Source organism: Hibiscus syriacus, unplaced genomic scaffold, assembly GCF_006381635.1.
Source record: "Hibiscus syriacus cultivar Baekdansim isolate YM2019G1 unplaced genomic scaffold, ASM638163v2 tig00111708_pilon, whole genome shotgun sequence".
Taxonomy (NCBI): Eukaryota; Viridiplantae; Streptophyta; class Magnoliopsida; order Malvales; family Malvaceae; genus Hibiscus; species Hibiscus syriacus.
The window spans coordinates 3451751-3465992 of NW_024063159.1; the positions used below are offsets into that span (position 1 = coordinate 3451751).

The 14242-nt window shown below is 34.3% G+C and overlaps 1 pseudogene; it reads left to right on the forward strand.

Annotated features, from left to right (window-relative positions):
• LOC120168091 overlaps nucleotides 1-7005 on the forward strand; it is a 28236-nt pseudogene extending 21231 nt beyond the window's left edge.
• The last annotated feature ends 7237 nt before the right edge of the window (nucleotides 7006-14242 follow it).

Here is a 14242-nt window from a genome sequence, read left to right on the forward strand (position 1 = left end):
TCTTTTCGAGCTTCCTCTGCTTCTTCCTTTTCCAAAAATCATAGCCCGAGTCTCTTCTTTTCTTGTAATTAGGGTCATTGCATAATGACTTCATATCTTCTACTGGAAGAAGTGCGTCAGCAGCCTTAGCCATTTGAGCAGCACATATAAAATCTATCAACTCTGCAATTGATGAATACGGACCACATCTCTCTATGGCTATTAAAGCCTCAACCTCTGAGTACCCCATTTTCGTTAAGTATTATAGTTTATTCTCTTCATCAGAATCAGAATTCAGGATTTCATCGATATCAGAAGAACTATCAATATCTGTGAAATCATCCTGAAAGGTCACTTCATAATCAGATGAGTAGTTATCAGAATCAACATGTTGTATGGGTACGGACTTTTCAAGAACTTTCACTGAAAACAAGATTCATTGTGTCAGCCTGAAATGAATTACCAAGCGATCTATACCATTCTGTCCGACTAGATCCCTCCAGATCCAAAGAATGGGCACCTCATTCAGAAGAGACACATATTTTAGACATTTCTGTCAGAATGATTGAGTACTTGTTAAGTTTGTGACAACTTGAAGAGAATTCCTCAAGTTACTTGACAACTGTTGTTTAGTGACACCAGAATTAGAGTATTCAAGATAAACAAATTTGGGGCACGAATAAAGCTACAAGTACCCACCACAGTGCATTATTAAAATTGGACCTCGTGGGGATCATGATATTCAAGCCAAATAGATGTTGAGAGTGAACCAGAAATAGAATGTTGGTGCATCTTGAAAACCCATTTCGGACATAAATAATCCATGTGTGGCATTTTTAAGGTCCATATCAGTATGAACATTTGGGCATTCTTTTAGGCTCATCCCAACAAAAAGTAATGTGAATGCATTTTTAACATCTGTATCAGCAAATGTTGGGACATGTTGAAAGCCCATTTCAATCAGAATCAGGAATGTTGATACGTTCATGTCAGCAAATATTGGGCCATGCTGAAGGCCCACATCATCATGTGTTAAATATCATTAATTACAAATATTTCCAATAAGACAGAAAGATATGAAGAATGAAAATGGTGAAACGGTGACAGTCGAGCTAACTATATATAATTGCTTCATTCGTCAGACAATTGTATTAGGGTCTTGTTATTGAACAAAATTTTATTCAGCAAGAATGGTTTCAAATACCCAATCTTCTTAACCATGTGCCACATAACAACATGTTCTTTGTTAAGCTACATCATAGTTGCATGAATAAAGATGGTCCCCAGGCAGACTATTCGATCTAGGGTTCAGTTCCTCAAGATCTCGGCTTCGAGTTTGGTATTTTGTGTGTCAGTAATGATTGAATATATTTCATTGAAGTTTCTGGCAGTTAGTTTCAACCATACTATTGGGGTTACGAAGCTGCTTTTTCACATCGGTTTTTATTTACTTGATGACATTGAAGAGGGAGGCTTGACTTATGTATATTACCCTTATTCCCGTTATTACTGGGATTATCATTTCCAAACAGGATGAACTGAGTTTTCATCTATTTGGTTTATCATCTTCTTTCATCTCCATCAGTAAGAATTCCATGAACCTCTTTCTGTACATGGCTCCTATAGCTGATGTTTTTCTACTTCCTACAATACTCATTACGGAAGAAAACGTGATCGATATCACACTTGCCCTTGCTCAAGATGATATCAAGATCAGTTGGTATCTCTTATTCAATTCGTCACTAGCATATTTCATGAATTTGATCTAGTGTTGGTCATGAAACACATCAGCATTTCACTTCTATTCCCACTGAGTTTTGTTCTCAACTGGTCTTGTGACATCATACAAAAGATTTGAATACTGTGCAAAGAGCTTCATTGCTCAGAAATCTGTGCAGAAACCACAGAAAATGATGAATGTGTTGTCAAATGCTTTATGAACATCTGGCCAGAAGCCACAAGAAAGGATGAATGTGTTATCAAAAGCTTTACGAAAATCCGGGCAGAAGCCACGAGAAAAGATGAATGTATTTTCACATGTTTTACGAACCAGTGATTATGGTGATTAACCAATGTCGCTATCATATGGTGTTTTCATTTATTGATCTGAAATAAAGTTTGACTTCTTCAACCCCAAGGTCAAAAGTGAGATATGATGAATATTTCTTTCCACGGAAGTGAAACAGAAATTTTAACAACAAGAAACTAGTGGAGCCAACTAATGTTGAACGACAGATTATTGTTAAACATCTCGACATGATATGGTCCAAGTTGCATTCTTCGAGATCCAATTAAATGTGGAGACATGAAAGGAATTAGGATAAATCCTCCTTATGATGTGTTTCAAGAGTCAAATCAGAATAGACACTGATCTTCTAATTAATTTCTACTGAGTTTAGCATATAATATCTACACTCTTCAAAGATGATAAATTCACCTTCAAAGATGATAAATTCTCTTTTCAAATATGAAAGCTTTATTGGATTTCTACACAAGACCAGACAAAGAAAGTCGGATTTATCCACAATAAAATGGGGCAACAAGGTCATGATTCTGATTATGGCAAGGTTCCATAAATGAAACATTTCCTCTGAGACTTTCATGAGACAAAGAAGACACAAAGATGCAAATTGATCAGATGATTCTTCAGAAATGCAATCTTGATAGCATAAGTTGCTATACTGATATCCAAAGGTAACCTTGGAAATAAATGATCAAGTGAAGGAAGACCGAGTTCACCACTTTGAAGTCAAATGAAGATTGCAACAACATTCATGCATTCATAAGAACATCATTTGCACAATAGACAATGCATTACATTGATACATTTGATTGCATTCAAACATGAAAATTTACAGATCTTCGTATGAAAAAGAATATTCATGATAAAAAAATATCTTACAAGAAGAAGATAGAATTCAAAACCTCAAATGCAGGAATCACACAAACATCTGAAGAATAGATGGACACAATCCACAGAAGAAGCATTATTTTAAAATGGGGCATGTTACCCAATCAACAAGTTATTTTAATGAGAAAACGATTTCCAAAATTTCTCGTTTAATCTTTTCTAAAAATAAAATTGTTGAATTGTAAGAAAACGATTTTCATGGTTTCTTACTTAGTAAACTATCTCCCACATCCGTAAGACCTACAGTGCAGGATGTTTTCAAAAAAGCCTTCGGGAGCTTTTTGATGTTTTTAAAGCCTCTGGGACATCTGTAAGACCTACATTGCATGATGTTCAAAAAGCCTTCGGGAGCTTTTTGATATTTTAAAGCCTCCGGGTCATCCGTAAGACCTACAGTGCAGGATGTTTTCAAAAAGCCTTCGGGAGTTTTTGATATTTTTAAAGCCTCCGGGTCATCTGTAAGACCTACAGTGAATTATGTTTAAAAAGCCTTCGGGAGCTTTTTGATGTTTTTAAAGCCTCCGGGTCATTCATAAGCCCTACGGTGTAAGATGTTTTCAAAAAGCCTTCGGGAGTTTTTGATTTTTAAAGCCTCCGGGTCATCTGTAAGACCTACAGTGCATGATGTTCAAAAAGCCTTCGGGAGCTTTTTGATATTTCAAAGCCTCCGGGTCATCTGTAAGACCTACAGTGCATGATGTTCAAAAAGCCTTCGGGAGCTTTTTGATGTTTTTAAAGCCTCCGGGTCATCCATAAGTCCTACAGTGCAGGATGTTTTCAAAAAGCCTTCGGGAGCTTTTTTATTTTTAAAGCCTCCGGGTCATCTGTAAGACCTACAGTGCATGATGTTCAAAAAAGCCTTCGGAGCTTTTTGATATTCAAAGCCTCCGGGTCATATGTAAGACCTACAGTGCATGATGTTTTCAAAAAAGCTTTCGGGAGCTTTTTTAATTTTAAAGCCTCTGGGTCATCTGTAAGACCTACAGTGCATGATGTTTTCAAAAAGCCTTCAGGAGCTTTTTGATGTTTTTAAAGCCTCCGAGTCATCCATAAGCCCTACAGTGCATGATGTTTTCAAAAAGCCTTTGGGAGATTTTTGATATTTAAAGCCTTCGGGTCATCTGTAAGACCTACAGTGCAAGATGATAAGACTTCAGAGTCATTCATAAGACCGCTGGGCAGAATATTTTCAACATTTTCATCCTACTTAAAAGAAGCCAAATGAAAAAATTATTATTTTTTTTCGTCTTTGCTCTGTTCTTGTTAACACAAGAATGAGCAAAGAGGTGCATATGTAAACACTAATTTTTTTCATTTCATTTTATTATTATTATTATTAAAATTATTATTATTATATTATATATTATTATTAATAAATAATTACAAGGCCCAGATCCTTGAGCCCATTTATAATAAACCCGACCCATTTACAAACCAGGCTTGAAAAGGCCAAAGTCATTTGGGGTTTTAGCTAGGGTTTTCAAACCCTAGCTCCCAGCCGCCGCTGCTTCCAAGGGATTCCAGCCGCCACTGCCAACTCTCTCGTTGCCAGGTGACCCAATCCACTGCAACCACGCCGCCGCCGCCTCGATGAAACTTCCAGAAGAGCCAGCTGCCCCCCACGTCGCAGCTACAAGGTGAGTCACCATTATAGTATGGTGACTCACCGAGAAAGCCTTCTTTAACCAGTCCGATGAGAGTCTCGGTGGGGCTATAAAAGCCACAACCACGCCGCCGCCGCCTCGATGAAACTTCCAGAAGAGCCATCTGCCCCCCACGTCGCAGCTACAAGGTGAGTCACCATTATAGTATGGTGACTCACCGAGAAAGCCTTCTAACCAGTCCGATGAGAGTCTCGGTGGTGGCTATAAAAGCCACCGAACCCTACAAAAGAAGAGAACAGAGGGAGAGCAAGAGACCAAAGACTGAAGCAAAACACCAACAACCATGAAGCAAACCATAAAACAAAAAGAAAATAGCGAGAGAAACTTACCGAGGAAGACAACACCTCGATCGGAGTCACCACTGGCCTCCAAGCACCACAAAAAAACCTTCGAAAATCGAAGGTACTTTCGTAGATTTGCTCCGATTGGGAGCCTTTTAGGGAAAAAGGACACGGAATCAGCATTAGCACGTTTCGATCTATATTTTAGGGGTTTTTAAAATTTTCGACGCCACGGTTGCCAAATTCTCTCCGTCGAGAGAAACTAAGAGAGAGGGGAGAGAGTCTCTCTCCTAGAGAGAGAATGAAAAATTGAAAATGAAACAAAATGGCCATTTTGGGCCAGTTAAAGGGTTTAAATACCCTCTCCCAAACGATACTGTTTTGGGGGGGGTGTTTCTGTAATTTCCTTAAGTGGTAAACCCCTTCCGCAGTGTTTCACGTTTGTAATCCTTATGATTTAGTCACTGCAATTAATTTTAATATGTTTTAAATTTTGCCTTTTATTTTCTATTTATCATAATTTAGTCCCTGACCTAATTATGTATACTTTATGGTAAATAACATATTTAGTCCCTTATATTTTAATGATTTATATTTTAATCACTAGCTAATTAATTAGGGTAAATTACACCTTTAATCACTATTTTTTATAAAGTTTCGAATTACTATCTTTAATTTCAATAGTTATATTTTAAATATTATAAGTTTTAATTCATTTTATTTTGGTCATTTTATTGCAATTTTATTTTGTATTGTACTTTATTTTTAATTTTATTTTTTAATACATTTAAATTAGTACTTTACTTTAATTATTATTATTATTATTATTATCATATTAGTCATATAAATATATATATATTTGTTTAAATAATAATATTTATTTATTTTTCAAATATTCAGAAAGGACAGTCTTAAAGCAACTAGATGTCCTATTCCGATATTTTAAATAAATATCCTACTTATAAAAATTAGAAAAAACATATTGTTTTATTTAAATTATTTTCTTAGAAAAATTATTATTTTTAATATTTATTTATTTTTTCAAATATTAAGAAAAGACAGTCTTAAATCAACTAGATGTCTTATTCTGATATTTTAAAAATAAATAAATATCATGCTTATAAAAATATATATTTATTTTTGTAGGAAAATTATTATAAATGTTTATTTATTTATTAATATTAAAGAAAAAAGACAGTCTTAAAGCACCTATATGTCATTTTCTGATATTCTTAAATAAATGTCATATTTACAAAACTCTAAATATGTATGTATATATATATATATATATAATATTTTTTAAAAATATTAGATTAAATTTGTAATAATACAATTGTAAATTAAATTCATATTCGAATTCTTAAATTCTATTATTAGAGACAATTATAATCAATATGTACTAATTTTGGGCGTTGTGGGGTACTAATCCTTCCCCAAACGTAACCGATCACAAATCCCTTTTTATTTTCTAAAAAGAATGAATTTTGGGCCTAAAAAATTTCGTGCCCAGGCGAAAACCAGTTACGACAAGAAGGAACTGAGATTTCAAGGTACGGGATTGAACGGGTTTTTCATTCTTTTCCTGAAGTTTGAGGATTTTATGTCGAAAATAGTTTGAGGCCATTGCTTGATGAGTTTTTGGAATTGAGTTTTAGTGAAAATGAAATTAGGAATGAGATTATGAAGGATCCAAGAGTTTTGGGCATGGAATTAGGGGAAATTGAGGTGTTTAGGATTGTTGAAAACTTTGAAGTACCATGTTCCTATTAAAGACAATAGTTTTAGTGAAGGATAATTCAGAGCTGGGTTTGAAGTGAAGCTTAGAGTCGATTGCTTGTGCAAACAGGGGTTGATTCGTAGAGAAGCATTTAAGATCCTATGGAAGGAGCCAAGATTGATTTTGTATGAAATAGAAGGGATTAAAAGGAAAATTGAGTTCTTGGTGCATAGGATGAAGTATGGAGTTGGTAACTTAGTAAAAGTTCCAGAATATTTTGATGCCAATTTCGAAAAACATATCGTTACTAGCTATAATGTTGTCAAGCATCTGAGATCAAAAGGTGTTATGGAATTTGATGTGGGGTTAAAGAGTTCGATAAAGCCAAGTAGGCTTAGATTCTATAATGAAGAAGGTGATGGTAGTGGGATGACGGGTCAACAGTCCAAGTAAGCTTTTAACAATCCATGTAAGCAATTAACGTGTCATCTATGATTTCTTTCACATCTGTTAATAGCCGTTAACGTTGAATGATCAATTTGTAATCAATCGATAACGTTAGTGACCGATTTGTAAATTTTAAAACATTATGGAAAAAAATGAAAATTAACCCAAACATTAGAAATCAACTGTGTAGTTTACCCTTTGTTTCACTACTGCATTCTCTGTCCATTTGGCTTCAATTTATATATCTATATAATTTAGTTTATTATATTCTTTTATTCATAATATGTTTATTTTATTTTTTGTGTTGCATTTTACTTTTTTATATATTGTGTTTATATGTGACATATAATCTTATTTAATCTTTGACATAGTTTGTTATCACAATTCAATTTAGAGAAAAATACAAATTTATGTTTTAAAATGATGTGATTTTAAATTTGTTGAACTTATATTTTGATATAACAAATATTTGTAAAATTGATTTTGGACTTAATCAAATATTTCAAAAATAATTCAAAGTCTAAAATAACTTGAAAAATATGTGTTCTTAATTGCTTTATATATATGAAATGTTTTTAAGTTAATTAAAACGTGTTTAAAGTGTTTAAAATGTGTTTTAAGTTTTTTAAATATGAAAAATACTATTCAGTCATTATTTGACATTGTTCATGACACTATTCATACACGAGTATTGTTCATAGTTTAGAAACTTTGTAAGAGTTTAGAAACTTTTATTAAGAGTTTTGAAACTTTACAAAAGTTTTAAAACTTTGCACCCATAAATTGTTTTAACGGTCCAATTTTCTTCAACGTTCATATTTTTAAGTAAGAGTTTTGAAACTTTCATCAAAGTTTCAAAACTTTTAAGAACAATTTATTTAAAAGTTTTGATACTTTCACAAAGTTTCAAAACATTCTTCAAAGTTTCGAAACTACATGTGCATTGGCCTTTATTACATGTTTTTCAAGCTTCCCAATGGCTATAACTCATCTCCAACAGTCATAAACGGCTAGCAACTCATTTGACACAATTAAAACACTCCAAGGACACTTGAAGAAGGTTATTACACCTATCCAAGCTTTGATAGCAAGAGAAAAGAGTTTTATTCATATTTCCTTCATTTTTCTCTCGTACATAAGTGTATAGAGCTTAATTGAATATATTTTGTTTTAATTATTGTGAGCTTAAATCTTTGTAAATACCTACGTTGTGAGGTTTATTGTTTACTTTTTGTATCCTTTGTAAAAGTGGAGTGGTTATAGTTTAGCCTTGAAAAACTAGAGAATTGTAAATGTTACCCTTGAACTTAGAAAAAGAAAGAACGAATTTGTGAATTTGTTGAAATACTTAGTGTGGAGCTAAGGCAGCGGATGTAAACTTTGGTTGAGAAAGTCGAACCACTATAAATTTTGTGTCTAATTCTTATCTTTTATTTCTTTCACACCAAAGATTTTTAAAATCAGTTCACCCCCTCTTGTACGTAAGAGTTTAACAAATTTATTTTAATTTATAACAACTTAATTTAGAGAAAAAATATTACTTAATTATCTTTAGTTTATTTTTAAATTTTGTATCTAAAAGTGTTCTTAATTACGGTGACATGCTGTTTGATTTAGGATTTGATTAATTAAATGAAAAAATATAAATATTAATATATTTTTATTAAAATATGTATATTATAAAGTAAATTATTCAAATAGTAACTTTATTTTTATTTTTATTTCAACTAATGTGATTGAAGAGTAAAGTGTTCGAAAGACATCATGACAGGGTAGTATATTTAGAGCAGCTACTTGACCCTGTCATGATGTCTTTCGAGTTGCGAAAGAGATTGAGAGGTGAATGTGCTGTTTGGGATTTCATTATATTTGATCATCTATTGGAAAAATTTTAACCACAAGGATTAAACAAAGAAATTATTATATGCCATTTATACAAAATAATTTCAGCTTTGTTGGTGACTTTCAACAATAATACTTAGTTTATTTTAGTAGTATTTGTCAACTTTGCATTTCTAACACTATTTTTTCTCAAAAGCATTTCATCGAACATTTATACTTCACCTGAGATGACTTGTATCTAACATTACACCTTGAATCGTTGATGGTCCCGATAGTCCCTTGGTCGGGTCTTCTCTCAATGGACTCTTATTCAAGTCAACACCTCGACATAATTCAAAGTTAGATTAGAATTTCCCATGCATACCCGACTAAAAAGTTACGCTGGAAATGAGAAAAGAGAAGCGAAAAAGAAAATTTGAGATCGAAAAGGAAATTGGGGTTTAGAATGAAATTGAGGATTGTGTTGTAAGTTTTAAAAGTTGGGGGACCTAAATACAAGCACCTGAAAAGTTCAGTGACCATATTGCAAACATACTAATGGCAGTGTAACGATGTCAAACGGCCGGTTACGTCGGGGACCATATTGCAAACGGACTAAATGTTGGAGGACTATATTGTAAGTTTTAAAAATTGAGAGACCTAAATGAAAGCTTTAGAAAAGTTTAGTGACCATTACTATACTTTACTCTAAAATTTATTGGGCTTTAATATTTTAAATGGGTCTAGAGAGATTGGGCTAAATATAAATGAACGCACATAAACGAACTAACATAAAGAATGAACATAAATGAGCGAACATAAACGAACATATTACCTAACGTTCACGAACGTAAATGAACGAACGAGCCCTATTTTCATGTTCGTTCATTTAGTTAAACGAACACAAAATCTTGTTCATATTCGTTCGTTTAATAAATAAATGAACATAAACGAACTTCCCACCGAACGGTTCATGAACGATTCACTGAATGTTCTATTCGTTTACAGGCCTACTGATTAGACCCTTGACCTCATTTAACTACCCCACAAGAACGCCAACCCAACTATACAATGTTTTTTTGGTTCTAATGCTTTTCATTCAAAATGAAGTGAAATTAATTAAATTATTAATTGATTACTCAACCAATTATATTTAAAAAAATAATGTCCTAAAAGTTAAGAGTATAATTTAAGAAAGGTACTCTTTATGGAGGATTCATACGTCTAAGATTGAGAGTATAAATTGTGTTTGGAATGGAAGTAATATATGTTTAATTACTAAATATTTGCGCTAAAGCTACCAATAAAATAGTATATTTGAATTAGATCTTTAAAGGTATCATAATTGCACTAATCAAGTTATTTCATCAGTTTAATTATGAGTTTAAACATCAAGTATCAGTCCAAATATGATATAGAATATATTTATATATATATATACTATTTTTTTAAAATAAAATAGGGGTATAAATGAACAGAGCATTTGGTAAATTGTTTGTGAACCGTTCGTATAACGTTAGTTTGTTAAGCTAAATAAATAAATGAATATGAACAAATTTTTTTATGTTTATTTTAATAAACGAACTAATACGAACAGATGTGCATTTGATTCATTTATGTTCACGAACAAGCTCATTTTTTAGTTCATTTATGAGCTCATTTATCGACTCGTGTATTTATGTTCACGAGCAAGCTAGTTTACCCACTTCTCTTTTCCTTTTTATTTTTTAACATTTTAAATATTTGTAAAAGTAGGGACTAAATTAAACACGTGGTAAAAGTAAAATTTAAACTGTGAATCTTAAAAAGTTTAAGCACTTGTGACATAATTTTACTCTTTGTTTAGCTTGCAAATGAAAGGGTAAAACTAAAATTTGAACATATAAATTAACATCAAACGAACAGGTTCATGAACGCTAAATGAACATGTTTGTGGACATATAAATGAATATGTTCGTGAACATTAAACGAACATGTTCACGAACAATAAATAAACGAATACAAACGCTTTCAAAAATAAGTAAATGAACACGAACACAATACTAAAAATTTAATCGAACACGAAAAGAACATGAACACCTTTAAAAATAAACAAACAAACACGAATATAACCTTATTCGTTGAAACTCAATCGATTTACACCCCTAACTTTAAATAACTATCTTTTAAACATAAGTCTTTTTTAAAATAATAGGATAGTCGTGTTAATTTAGTAAGCATCGTATACATGAGAATAAAGCAAGCCCTTGTATTTAATGTACCCTATTATGATAGAATTGTATTTAATATACATATACATACCAGAAGACATTAAAAACATATGAAAAACTCAAAAAATAAATACTACTAATTATTAAACCTCTAACAAATTTCATTGTATTAAACATAAATAAGCACCACTTTTCATAAAAAAGCCATTAATCAGTAACAAAAATGCTTCCCCGCTACACCCCTTCCACTGTTCTTTAACCACTCAAAAAAAATCCCATCTTTGACTCTCCTTCCCCATTTCTTCCTTTAACTCGAGATATATGTTTTCCTCAATTATTTTAAACAAAGATAAAGTGGATAGTTGAACTGCTTTTGAGATTTTCTGTCATTTCGCCTTTTTTCCAACGCAATCTCTCTCGGTCCCTGCATGAAACAGAGAGTTCCCCGATGAAGTATATCCGAGCTAATAGCTTGAAACGCTTGTTCTCATTGAAAAAGCGCAGTTTCGAGTGGGGTTTTCGAGGAAGAAGACAAAGATGGTATCTTGATTGCTTCAGCTGCTCAGAGACCTTCTTGTATTAGGAAGTGACTATAACATCAAGTATACACAGGAAGAATACTTTATTATACATCTAAACTCGAACATTACATTTATAGGAAGAGGTTAGGCTCTCATCAGTTGCCATTAATTGTCTAACAAACTAACAGTCTTAGCTAACCAACCTAACATACTAACTGCCTCCTCATGCACGTGTGTTGATAGCAGTCTAACATTCCCCTACTCTTCTTTTTCTCCTCTTGACAACAACCTAACATTCCTCTACTTTTCCTATCTTGATCTTCTTTACTTAGACAGTAGGCACTACACACATTTTTCCAAAATTCTTCAAATACAGTTTTTGACAAGGCCTTGGTGAAGCCATCTGCAATCTGGTGCGCATCTGGTATGTAGTTTACTAATAATTGTCCAACTGCAACTTTTTCCAGTACAAAATGCACATCGATATCAATGTTCTTGGATTGGGAGTGGTAAATGGGATTTGCGCTCATCGCTACAGCCCTTGTAGTGTCACACCAGATCACAGGTTCCTGGCGTTACTGCAACCCGAGGTCATTAAGTAGAGTGCCTACCCAGGTTATCTCAGCAGCAGTATTTGCTACACACTTGTACTCGGCTTCTATTGTCGACCTTGACACCGTTTTCTGCTTCTTCGAGCTCCAGACAATAAGACACTTACCAGCAAAAACACCATAGCCAGAAACCGATCGTCGATCATCAATATTTGCTCCCCAGTCTGCATCAGCAAACGCTGCAACAGACAACCAGTCATCTCCTGGTTGAAACAACAACCCATAGTTAACCGATCCAGCCAGATACCTCAATATTCTTTTGACAACAACCATATGAGTTTCTCTTGGAGCATGCATGAATTGTGCCACATTCCCAACACTATATGCTAGACCTGGACGTGTATGGCACACATACAATAAAGAGCCAACTATACTATGGTATTTTGTGGCATTATATAGCAATTCCCCCTCATTCGCTGACAGTTTGGAAGACAAAATCATAGGTGTTCCACAGCTAGCTGCTCCTGACATACCAGATTTTTCCAGTAGCTCTAGTATGAACTTCTTTTGGCTCAATATAATGGTATCTCGTGATCGATGCACTTCAATACCTAAGAAGTAGCTGAGAAGGCCCAAGTCCTTGAGTGAGAACCTTTGTCTAAGCGACTGCACCACCTCTTGTATTCTGCTAGTACATTGTCCAGTGATGACAATGTCATCAACATATACTAATACATAGATAGCAATGCCATGTTTCCTATTGATAAACAATGAAGAGTCTGTACGAGACGAGGTAAATCCCATTTCCACAAGGTTGTCTTTAAGTTTACTGTGCCAATTTGAGGCACTTGTTGAAGGCCATAGAGAGCCTTTTGTAACTTGCAGACGAGAGGAGTTCCATCTGCAGCCACTTGCTCGAAGCTCGGTAGTTGCTTCATAAAAACATCTTCACCTAAGTCCCCATTGAGGAATGCATTGTTGATGTCAACATGCCTCAATTCCCATCCGTTTGTCACAGCCATAGTCAACACAATATTGAAGGTGGAGAATTTTACGACTGAGCTGAAGGTGTCAGTGAAGTCATATCCTGGCACCTGGGAGTAGCCTTTTGTAACCAATCTGGCTTTATATCGATGAATAGTGTCATTCGGGTTCCGTTTGAGTTTGAATAACCATTTGTAGCCTACGGGTATGCGTCTTACTGGTAGTTTCACTAACGACCATGTGTTGTTTCTTTGAAGGGCATATATCTCGGCTCGAACTGCCTCACTCCAGTTGTCAGATTGTAACGCCTCATGAACTGAGGAATGTATGTTATTCTCAAAATAAGCGGAGTATGATTTGGGTTTAAACACCCCGCACTTGTTGCGTATCAGCATCGAATGACAGTTTTGTCTCACCAAGTCTATAACACCAGACTCATTCGAGACATTATCACGTGTAATTGCTCCTACATTAGCATGCTCATTTGTGTCAGCTACATTGGGACCTACATCAGGGGTGGAGGTCGTGGTTGTGTCTAAGACAGGAATAACCTCATTGGTTGACTCTAGCGGGTTTGTAGCTTCAGCAACAACCTCGATTTGTTATGATTGATCTGGAATAACTTCTTCAGCCAAGTCATCCTCATCACAAGGTACACCAACCATATTGTGCCACCTTTTTACATTAGCAACAATTGGAATATTTTGCAGTCGAAAGGTAATAGCTTTGTGCTGAGAGTTGTCTGCCTCTTTACCTGCAAATGGAAACACCATTTCATTAAATACCACGTGACGCGATATATAAACCCTTCCATCACCTGAAAGGAACTGGTAACCCTTATGCCGAGGGCTAAATCCCAAGTACGTGTAGGGTTGTGAGTGAAAGAACAACTTATGGCTTTGGAATGGCCTCAGGTGAGGAAATCACTAGTACCTGAAGACCTTTAGGGTAGCATATTCGGGTTTCTTGCTGAACAACTTTTCAAACGGTGATAGCCCTTCAAGCACCTTGGTTGGTAACCGATTAATGAGGTATACGGCTGCTGTCATAGTATAGGACCAATATTGAATAGGTAAAAATACCTAAGCCAGCAAGACCAGTCCAAGCTCGACTATGTAACGGTGTTTACGCTCGACAACATTGTTCTGCTCCGATG